The following is an 11,996-nucleotide window of genomic DNA, read 5'->3' on the forward strand; positions in this document are numbered from 1 at the left end:
ACTTGGATCAATTTTCTATAAGTTGGAATTCCCGCACATGTTGTTATAAGTTCTCTCACACATGGCTTTGTTCATGGGGTCTTGTTATTTTACTGAATGATCGTCATGTTGATTTTCAGGACTCAATGATTTATGTCATGGAGAAAAATAAGAGAGACACCATTGGGAGAAAAATGGAGGTTATGGACTTCATCCGAACCCTCCCCCATAAGGTATATTTATAGATATCAAAACTACCAATATTAAAAATATACCCTTCACCCTAATAAGAGTGAAGAAGAGACAAGAAACGCAAACTAATTACATGAGTGCCACCCTAATTACATCATATATTTCAACACCCCCTTCAAGCTGGGAGGTAATGGTAGTAATCCCAGCTTGAACCAAATAACATAAATGTAATAATAATCTCCTCCATCATGCTGTCCTAAGGATAAGTACGAAACTGGACACGAACTCTCAAAAGGTAAAAAATGGGTGATGACACATAAGTCGAAACCAAACTCGAAGGATTTCGAGCGAATATAGTAATAATAATCACAAGAGTGGGTAATGCCAGACATTCACAAGACGACGATAAAAAGACCCACGGATACCAATAAGAAGTCTCAATGGACTTAAACACCCATAAGGGTAAGTGAGAGTCAAATAAAAGATGGTAGGAGAAAGACTACCAAAGGGTAATGGGTAATGGGTAAAGAGAAATATACAATACTAGGGCTACCATGTGATTTATTTATCTAAGAAATTCAAAATTTGCATCAAACGAACCAATGCCAACGACAGTCAGCAAATAATGAACCCAAGGCAAGCAACCGAGGAGTTCTTCTTCAAAAATAATGTCTCAATCAAAGAGACATAATAGCAGCAACGAAAATAGGCCAATGCCTAGATAACATGCACCATATGTGCAGATGTATAGTATCGGATAACCGGTAAATAATAGAAGTCCTTAAAAAGTAATAAGGACATATGAAATAGTATGTAGCAAATCCATTAGTAAATAAGGAAGTTGCACCAAATTTAGGTAATAATCCAAAATAATAATCCAGCTGGAGAAAAAGAACCGAATTGTGCCGAGATAAATATCAAACTAATATAGCCGAGTCGCGAAAGAAAGATATATGAAACTCATGACCCAGACCCATATAACTGAGGCAATATAACAAGTGGGTCAAGTCAGGTTGACCTTGACCAAGTTGGCTCGAGTTAACCCAGCAAAATCTATTGTGGCTCGGTAAACTAGTGCGGCTTTGTAAACTGGTGCTACTCGACAGTGTCTAGATGGACATCTCGGTTCGCTAACTTAGAAATCTGATTTTTCATGATCTTCCTTCGGTAAAGTGGAACGACAGCAAACCAGAGGGAAAGATCGCCGCGAAGCCAGTTGAGGGAAATATTTCTGGAAAGGAAAATCAATAGCGCCTGAAATAAATCATCGGCAGATAGACATCTTTGTCTTCCTCATGGCGGTGCTGGTGATTGCAGAGAGTCGGCGTCGTAGCAAGATGACTCGACGGAGTCTGGGGTCGTCTTCTCCGACAATGGAAACGGGACCGAGATTCTCGCAAATTCGTGAGATTATTTTGCGCAAATGGAAACAGAGCCCCTACTCAACCTCCTGGCTGAACACCGGAGCAAAATCAGTAGAGGCGGGGGCCCTGCTCTGATAAGGGGGTTTATACTGCGGCGTCGGCTGGCTGGCGACTGTCGACGTTGTGGCCATCAAGGTGAATGTGAAACAGATAACCGAAAAAATAATAACAGAGATTGAACGAATGGTTTTCCGATGAGTTAATTCTTCTCCGTTTAGGAGGTATTTATAATACATTACAAGTTGATTTTAGGATCAATTTAGATCCTAAAATCAAGGAATAGAATCAAGAATATAATCACGGGATCGGAGGAAACAATCACGCTATACAGTTTCCTCCGATCACGCTATACAGCTATACATTTCAACACTCCCCCTCAAGTTGGTGCATAGATATCAGTCAAACCCAACTTGTCAATTATACCATGAAATGCTTTCCCTGATACTGCCTTCGTGAGCATATCCGCTATTTGACTCGCAGATTGAATGAAGGGGAATTGTATAATATTTGCATCGAGGTTCTCTTTGATGAAATGACGATCAACTTCAACATGTTTAGTGCGATCATGTTGAACTGGATTTTGTGCAATTACGATAGCTGCCTTGTTATCACAGTGAAGACTCATAGGTTTGTCGTATTCAATCCCTAGGTCTCTCAGTATATTCCGTATCCATAACAACTCGCATATACCATGAGCCATACCTCAAAATTCAGCTTCAGCACTTGATCTTGATACTACCTTATGTTTTTTGCTTCTCCAAGTGACAAGATTCCCTTCCACAAAAGTAAAGTAACCCGACGTGGATCTTCTGGTTGTCTGATCACCTGCCCAATCAGAGTCTGTATACCCTTCAATACTAGAGATACCATTTTTTGAGAATAACAAACCTTTTCCTGGAGCACTTTTTAAGTATCTCAAGATCCGATATACTGCTTCCATATGTTCTTCACTTGGTGCATGCATGAACTGGCTCACAACGCTTACTGCATATGCTACATCGGGCCTTGTGTGGGATAGGTAGATTAATCTTCCAACTAATCGCTGATAACGCCCTTTGTCTGCTGGAATTTGATCTGGAAGAATTCTGAGTTTATGATGCATTTCCATCGGCGTCTCTATTGGTTTACAGTCAAGCATTCCGGTTTCAGCTAGAAGATCCAACACATATTTTCGCTGTGAAAGGAAGACTCCATGTTTCGATCTTGCAACTTCAATCCCCAAAAAATATTTAAGTTGTCTGAGATCCTTCATTTCAAATTTAATAGCTAAATACTCCTGTAAAGCTTGCATTTCACCTGGGTCATCTCCTGTCACGACCATATCATCAACATATACAATTAATGTTGTTAACTTTCCTTCTTTGTGTTTTATAAACAAAATATGATCTGAGTTACTTTCTTTATAACCAAACTCCTTCATTGTAGTCGAGAATCTCTCAAACCATGCTCTAGGTGACTGTTTCAGCCCATACAATGACTTCTGCAATTTACAAACTTTACCTTGAGACAAAGAACCACTTTTTACACCCGGTGGTAGTTCCATGTAGACTTCTTCTTCTAAGTCTCCATTGAGGAAGGCATTTTTAACGTCAAATTGTTGCAGAGGCCAGTCTCGATTTGCTGCTATAGATATAAGACTACGAATTGTATTGATCTTAGCTACTGGTGCAAAAGTATCCTGATAGTCTATTCCATACCTTTGCGTATATCCTTTTGCAACTAGCCGAGCTTTATATCTGTCAATGCTTCCATCCAGTTTGAGTTTCAATGTGAACACCCATCGACATCCAATTGTTTTTACTCCTTTAGGTTGGGGAACAAGTTCCCAAGTGGCATTTTTTTGTAGAGCCTCCATCTCTTCGTTCATCGCTTTTTTCCATTTTGGATCAGCTAATGCATCCTGCACATTACTAGGAATAGAAACCCTGGATAATTGATCAACAGTAAATGCATATGATTTAGTCAACCTATGGGAGGACACATAGTTGTTGATTGAGTATTTGGTCTTTGCTTCAAGATCAGGTTCATACTATTTTTTTGGAACTCCCCTATTCAATCTTTGTGGATATCTAGTGGTTATGTTTTCTGTAGGAAGACATGTTTCAGTAGACTCATCAAACACAGGATTCGTATTTACCTGAGGAGGAACATTCTGGGTTGATTCTTCAGATGTTGGTGCAGACGGGGGCAACTCTGGGGGTTCTTCAGGTGAAATTACTGAATCACAGTCTTGTTGCACATCATGACACTTAAAAAATTCATTCACCGCTTCTAACTCAATAACTTCGGCACCTCTTTCAACATCTCCGTTAGCTTCATGTGGAACATTCTCTTCATTTGAACTCTCCCCCTGAAGAGATGTCCAAGAAACTCCCCCTGAATAATAAGGGACTGATTCATGGAATGAGACATCTAAAGTCACATGGAGTTTGTTGGTGTGTGGATCATAACAAATACACATCGCTTGGCACATGGATCAAGTTTATTTCGCAAGATCTTTGGGATATGAACATAAGCGGTACACCCAAAAATTCGGGGTTCAAGAATTGGAAGATGGGGAATTGAAATCAGGGATTGCAGTTTATGTAGAGGAGTTTGAAAACCCAGTACTTTAGAAGGTGTTCGATTGATGAGGTAGGCAGCAGATGTGATAGCTTCATCCCAATAAAATCGAGGCATGTTCATGCCAAAGAGAGAGGCACGTACTACTTCCAAAAGTTGTCTATTCTTTCTTTCTGCCAATCCATTTTGTTGGGGAGTATAGGTGCAAGAAGTCTGGTGACGAATTCCATGAGTGGTCAGAAAAGTTTCGAGAGAAGCATTAACAAACTCAGTACCATTGTCAGATTGCAAAACACGAATCTGCTTTTGGTATTGAGTATGTATCATGGTATGGAATTTCTGAAATGCTAGACTCACATCACTTTTGTGGATAAGCAGAGATACCCAAGTCATTCTAGTGCATTCATCAATAAATGTCACAAAGTAACGAGCTCTAGAAATAGAGGGAATCTTGGCTGGACCCCAAACATCAGAATGAATAACCGCAAAAGGTTCGAAACTTTTATTCAAACTCGAGAAATAAGCAATACGGTGGCTTTTAGCCAATTCACATGTGTCACAATGAAAATGCACATCAGTCAAACCTGAAAAAAGTTGAGGTCGCAATTTCTTAAGATAACCAAAGGAAAGGTGGCCTAATCGTCGGTGCCATAACCATACAGTTGTTTGAGCATTATCTTCACTGCTAGCTTGATTTGTCTGACTGATATTCGATCCCCCATTTTCTATTAACTCCAAATAGTAGAGTTTGCCCCGTCTAACACCATAACCAAGAATCTTCCGGGTTAGAATGTCCTGAAAGACACAAAATGAGGGCCAAAAAGTTACAGTACAAGCAAGAGTGGAAGTAATTTGGCTAACAGACAAAAGGTTATATTCAAGAGAGGGAACCACAGGACAGTATCTAATGTCAGATTACTGGATAAGATAACAGATCCTTCCCCAGTAATAGGAGAGGTACTACCATTGGCTGTGGAAATAACAGATTGTGGAGAAGGTAGGATGGATTGTAACTGACTGGGATCCCTTGTCATGTGATCGGATGTACCTGTATCAATAATCCAAGGTCTATTCTTAGAATGTACAGAAAATACTAATGCATTATCGAGAATACCTGGATGAGCAACATTTGCAGTAGGTAGCTCCTAATTCTCTTCCATGGATGTCACCATAGCTTTCCCAGCAGTCTTGTTACGGGGATTTTTCGAGAAATCCCACCACTCCGGATAGCCAATAATCTCATAACACCGGTGTTGTAAATGTCCTTTTTTTCCGCAGTGAATACATACATGATTGTTACCTTTGCCAGAGGATTGAGGGTTCCGACTGTTTGATGATCCTTGTCGGCTTTGGTTGACCAACATCGCCGAGTTCTCGGAGACTGGGCGATAGCTCCCCATTGTCTGTCTCTGTTGATATTCGCGTCTGACATAGGCATATGTACTTTCCAAATCAAGTTTGGGATCTTTTCGCAAAATTTCTCCACAAACTTGATCAAATTCGGAGTCAAGCCCACTGAGAAAAATATGAACCCGAAGCCTAGCCATTGCAGAGTGCAACTGGATTAGCCCTTCGACTGTTCCTTCCTGAGATATAGTTCTATGATCAATCTCTTGGAAAATAGCAACCAGTTCATTGTAGTATGTGGATAACGGTCTACCATTTTGTTTGGTAGAAAAAGATCTCTGGTTCAGCTCAAATATACAAGTTTCATCGGACCCATCATAGAATATTTTTGATACTGCTTCCCATATCTCCTTGGCAGTGGAGAGGCGAATAAATCCCTGCATGAGTAATGGACTCATGGAGTCAATAAGCCAACTTTTTAACTCTTTGATTTTTAGTAATCCATGCTCCAAGATTAGCATCACCAGATGCTGGTTTTTTTGTTTCGCCGGTGAGGTATCCAGCTTTGTTGCGTGCGCCAATTCGCATCTCCATGAGTTGGGACCATAATGAATAATTGGTCTCATCGAGGATAATTCCAGTTGGAAATGCAAAATTATCTTGGTGGACTATAATCTGTGGTGATGGGATAAGGTCGGTAGATGCGCCTGTATGGGTGGCCATCGATCTGATTTTTTTTTTTTAAATCCGGTCCGGTTCGATTCAGTCTGGTCCGGTTCGATCTGGTCCGGTTCGGTACTATCTGGGCGGATTCAATTCTGGTCCGCTCCAGTGCTGGTCCGATCCGGTTCGAGTTTAGACCGGTTCGGTCCGATTCGGTCGACCCGCCAGTCTGGGTCGACAGGAAAAATAAATCAACAGTACCTAAGTTTTAAAAAAAAATACCGTCGTCTTCGGCAACGGTCTTCGTCTTCGGCAACGGCAGCGGAGCGTCAGCTTCGGTTCGGAAAAAGGGTGGTGATGTCGTCATCGGCGCTCGTCGGCGATCGTCGGAACTCGTCGGCGACGTGATTCCCACTACGTAAAACGTTTCGTCTTCGGCAACGACAGCCTTCGTCTTCGGCAACGGCTGTCTTCGTCGTCGGCAACGGCAACCTTCGTCTTCGGCAACGACAACGGAGCGTCGGCTTCAGTCGTAACAGTGTGGTGGTGCCGTCGTCGGCGTCAGCGACGTTCTTTTGGTGTCGGAACAGCCGGAATATGGAGTTGCAGAAAAAACAGAGTTCTGCAACTCCGACGGATTTTTTCTTCCTCCGGCTTCCTCCTTCGGCGATTACAGGAGCACTTAGCTCCGACTTTCTGCGACGGAAAAGAGAGGAAAAATCTCCTACTCTGATACCATGTGAAACAGAGAACCGAAAAAATAATAATAGAGATTGAACAAATGGTTTTCCAATGAGTTAATTCTTCTCCGTTTAGGAGGTATTTATAATACATTACAAGTTGATTTTAGGATCAATTTAGATCCTAAAATCAAGGAATAGAATCAAGAATATAATCACAGGATCGGAGGAAACAATCACGCTATACAGTTTCCTCCGATCACGCTATACAACTATACATTTCAACAGTGAACGGTTGCGATGGAGAAGAGGGCGTCGATGGCGATGAGCGGCAGAGTCGGGAGAGACGATGATACGGTCTGGGTTGACCCGGATTAACGTGTCACCGTCCGGGTTGGCTAGAACAGGCTTGGCCCGAATTTAATCGGCTCTTCCAAACTTAGGAAGAAATATTAATTCGGTAACTGTGTTTCTTCCCCACGGCGCCAAACAAAACCAGAGAGCGACAAGCGATAGCAGATAGCAACGAGCAGCGAAAATCTCGGAAAGGCAATCACGATCTTCGGATTTGTAACTCAGTATGGAAATGCCGGCGGCAGTAGAAAAATAGAGATGGCAATGAGAGGAGTTTCCGAAATCTTCTGTTAACTAGATTAACATCAGAGAGCCAACCTTCTTCCCCACTCACTTTCGAACAGAGCAGGACTCAGATAAGAAAATCTTAAAACAGTGCGGAATGACGACGAAACTTCCGCAAGTAACAGTGCTAGCAGTGATATCCCGGAAAAGCAACAACGAAATAAAAACTTAGAAACTGTCTGATTGATGATAAACTCCCGTCAACGGAAGAACAACAATAAATAGAGTCCGAAACATAAATAATATCCCAATCTCATTGCACTCTCTTCCGTGCAGTGCCAAATGATCTGTGCCCGTAACAGTCTGTTACCAATGGAACCAGTGACAGAAAGATTATCCCGACAACGAAACCAATAAAATTAAGAACTCGCCACCAATAGTAGTAACTCGCCAGAAATATGAAAAACTCAGCAACAGAAAGGGACTTACATTAATGACGAAAAGCAAAACAGTAATATGAAATAAATAAATAAATGATTGGGTTTTTTCCAATCCTGAAAACCATAGATTTGAGTCCTGAAAATCAATGCTCTGATACCATGTTGATTTTCAGGATTCCATGATTTAGGTCATGGAGAAAAATAAGAGAGACACCATTGGGAGAAAAGGGGAGGTTATGGACTTCATCCAAACCCTCCCCCATAAGTTATAGATATCAAAACTACCAATATTATAAATATACCCTTCACCTTAATAAGAGTGAAGAAGAGACAGGAAACATAAACTAATTACATGAGTACCACCCTAATTACATCATATATTCCAACACGTCATATGGTTCAAATTCCAGCGTCTACTTGCCTCTATTATTCTGTTGCCCCTTCTACTTCCTTGAACTCCAACTCTTGTTTCTTTGAAGTTGGATTGTTCTCATGAGTTAATGAGTTATAAGAGACTTGACTTGCTACTAAGGATCTCAAAAGAAGATTGTGATTCTTAAGTGTTTGGACACAAAAAAAAAAAATTTTTAGTTTGGATTAAGGCATAAGGGTTTAAATCTATCCTTTTTTTTAGAGGATTTAAGAGAAATTGATTGATTTATGGATGATGTCTCCACTTGACATAAGCACAAACTCTTTGATGATTTAGTGCCTACTCTTGTGGAAAAAATTCTATATCTCTCTTTGTAAGTGCCTAATTTGGTCCACGGATCTTCCAAGTTGCATTAGTGGATTTTTTTTAGACGCCCTTTACAATTGATGTTGGTGTGATTTAAGCATTTGATTTGCTTCATCATGGAAATTGGATGTACAAGTAGTAAGACTAACATACTCAAAATTACTACTATCCCCTTGAGGGGCCTCTCCAATTATCTTAGCTAGTCACAATCGATATGACGGGTTCTCATTACTCGTGATCTTCTCGGTCACTTAAACAAACCCTCTCTTCGATTGATGAAGAAGATGTAGCCTACCTCAAGTGGCTTAAAAAATGATAATTTGGTTATTAGTTGGTTCATAAATAACATGGAAGAACATGTAGCCAATAATGTGGTCTACTAGGAAACAACCAAGGATATTTGGGACACATGTGCTAAGTTATACTCTAGCACAACCTCCTTGCAAAAATTATTTGATGTTTTACAAAATATGTTGAATACTAAGCAAGGGGATAATTTTTCTGAGTTCTTGGCCCGATTTTGAAGACTTCTTCAAGAATGGAAGATCACTCAACCGTACTCATCAGATATTGCGGTTCAAGAAAGGCAATGGGAGGCCTTGGTAGCAGCCATTTGTTTGACGAATATCAAGCCATATCTTGAGGTTGCTAAGACCCAACTCCTTAGCTCATCCGCACTTCCATCCTTTTATGAAATCAGTCCTACATTGCTACGGATCCCTGACCCATCTTCTACTACTACCTCCCCTATTGATGCTCCATCGGCTATGTACTCCGATAATAGGGGTACATCATCCTTCAACCGTGGATGCGGTAGAAATTTTAGAGGGGACCGCACAAGAGGTGGTAGAACGGGTTTTACCTATTGCACCTAATGTGTTGGTCAGAACCGCCTTGTGGAAAACTATTGGAAGCTTCATGACAAGCCTGATTGGGTCACGACTAACCCAACCTCCGTTAATGTTGATAAACGGGAAGAAAAGGCTAACTCCTAATCCAAAAAAATGACTCTTACTATTGAAGACTATACCACATTTCAGAAGATGATGTCCCTTACGGAGTCTTCCCTTCCACCCATACCTACTACTGCTACCGCCATTGCTTGAGGTATGTTTTCTTCCTCTTCCACTTCCTCCTCTTGGATCATGGACTCCGGGGCCTCCGAACACCTATCAGGTAACAAACACATGCTTCATTCCTTATCTCCATGTTTTTCCAATAAATTTGTTACTATTGCTAATGGTATCCAAACCAAAGTACTTGGTAGACATCTTCTATTCCTCTTCAAGATGTCTTATTTGTACCTTAATTTCCATTAAATTTGTTTTCTATTAGCCAAATCACAAAAAAACTGAATTGCTCTGTCACCTTCTCAACCTCTTCTTTTACATTTTAGGATCTAATTACGAAACGAGTGATTGGTGGTGGCCATGAAAAAGGGGGCTTGTACTACTTCAACCTTCCTCCATTAGTTGCCTTATCATCCACTACATTCGAGACACAATTGGCTTGGCCATCCTTCTACACCTTCCCTTTGTCATTTACTTCATTTTTTAAAATCTCTTTCTACTTTCAATTATGAGGCTTGTTAATTAAGTAAAACATCATAAGAGTACATATTCTCCTTACTTTATAACTACAAGCAATGCTCCTTTTTCTTTAGTACACTCGGATGTATGAGGACCTTTGTGTGTCTCTAATATTTCTCATGTTAAATACTTTGTTATGTTTGTTGATGATTTTACCTGGGTCACTAGTTATATCTCTTTAAAGAACGATATGAAATACTTACTATCTTTAAAACCTTTCATGCTACGGCGTTAACTCAATTTGGCAAAAAAATTCAAATCCTTAGGTCCAATAACACTAAGGAATACTTGTCTAGTGAGTTTCAATCATTTGTGATGGTAATGGGCTTATCCATCAAACATCATATTCCTATGCCCCTCAACAAAATGGTGTTGTTGAAAGAATGAATCGTCATCTTCTTGAAGTTGTTATGTGGGAATCCTGATCACCCCTGGGGGGGGGGGGGGGCGTGTTAGTCAACTTGAATCAGGACATGAACTTCAGCCGTATTACTCAGTTCATGTCCTGAGGTCATTAGTGGAGTGTCAGAATTCAAGTCATGTACATGACTAACATGACTCACGAGATCATGTCCAAAGCATAAACGAGGGAAAGCGCTTTCCGCCCAATTTTGAGAATCATGTACATGAAACGAGCACGCCCCTCTCTTTGCCGCACACCCTCTCCGTGAGTCTGCTCATTTCTGTTTCCCGCACCCCTTCTCTCCCCGAGCTCTTTGCTCCCTCTCTCGTCTCCACTGTCCCTCTCCAGTCTCCCTCTCTATGGCCTCTCCCTCTTGACCTCCGTTGTAGAGTATGGGAGACTGAGAGGCTCTGCGACGAAGGTCGAGAGGAAGGGAGGTCTTCCTCCCTCGGCGACGGCTTCTCTTCTCTCTCAGCGTCCCCCCCCCCCCCCGCCCCCTCTCTCTCTTGACCTCCGTCGCAGAGCACGGGAGGTCGAGCATCTATTGCAGAGCTTCTCGGCCTCCCTCTCTTCTCCCTCTCGGCGTACCGTTGAAGCACCGTCTCTGTCGGCATTGCTCGCCGTTGCCCGCTGGCCCGCCACCATCGCCGTTGCCCACTGGCTCGCCGCTAAGGAAGACGACGATGGTTTAATTTTTCCTAAGTTAGGAAAAATAAACTATCGCCATAAAAATCATTAATTTATAATTTTTATTTATTTAATATATTTATTTGATAATTACTATATTAAAATAGTGATTTAATAGTCATAATTAAAATATTGTTAAAATAAATATTTGATAAATTATTTTGGTTTAATTATCCGATTGCTATAATTAATTAAACCAATGGTTTTAAATTTTGTGACAATATATTATTAATTAATAATACATAAAATATATTATGTACAAATATATAGTGTGTTAAAGTTATGATTAGATCAATTTTTTCTCTTAAATCATTCATTTTTAGGTTAAAGTATATCATATGTTATTAATAAATTAATAACTCAACGTATCACTTTCGTTTTTGTTATTTATAACTTTATTTATTTCTTATTTATAATTAATCATGTGCATATTTCATTGGCTCATGTAATTATCATATGAATGCACAAGAAAATATCTAATTCAATTAATAAATATATTAATATGTTTAATTATACATTAAATAATTTATTCGTGTAGTAATAATGGTTATTTTACCTAATTTGAGGTTTAAGGATTATGTTGTAATTAAGTGTACTGTAAGGGTTTAGGGATTCTTTTGTTTTTTACGTTTTTCTCATGTTGGGGCACTAACACTGGAAACTATTTTTCAGCGTACTGTAAGGGTTTAGGGATTCTTTTATTTTTTACGTT

This window comes from Aristolochia californica, unplaced genomic scaffold (genome assembly GCF_029961685.1).
Source record: "Aristolochia californica isolate CCGP_79_NKW_82.1479 unplaced genomic scaffold, dmAriCali1.0.hap1 SCAF_15, whole genome shotgun sequence".
NCBI lineage: Eukaryota > Viridiplantae > Streptophyta > Magnoliopsida > Piperales > Aristolochiaceae > Aristolochia > Aristolochia californica.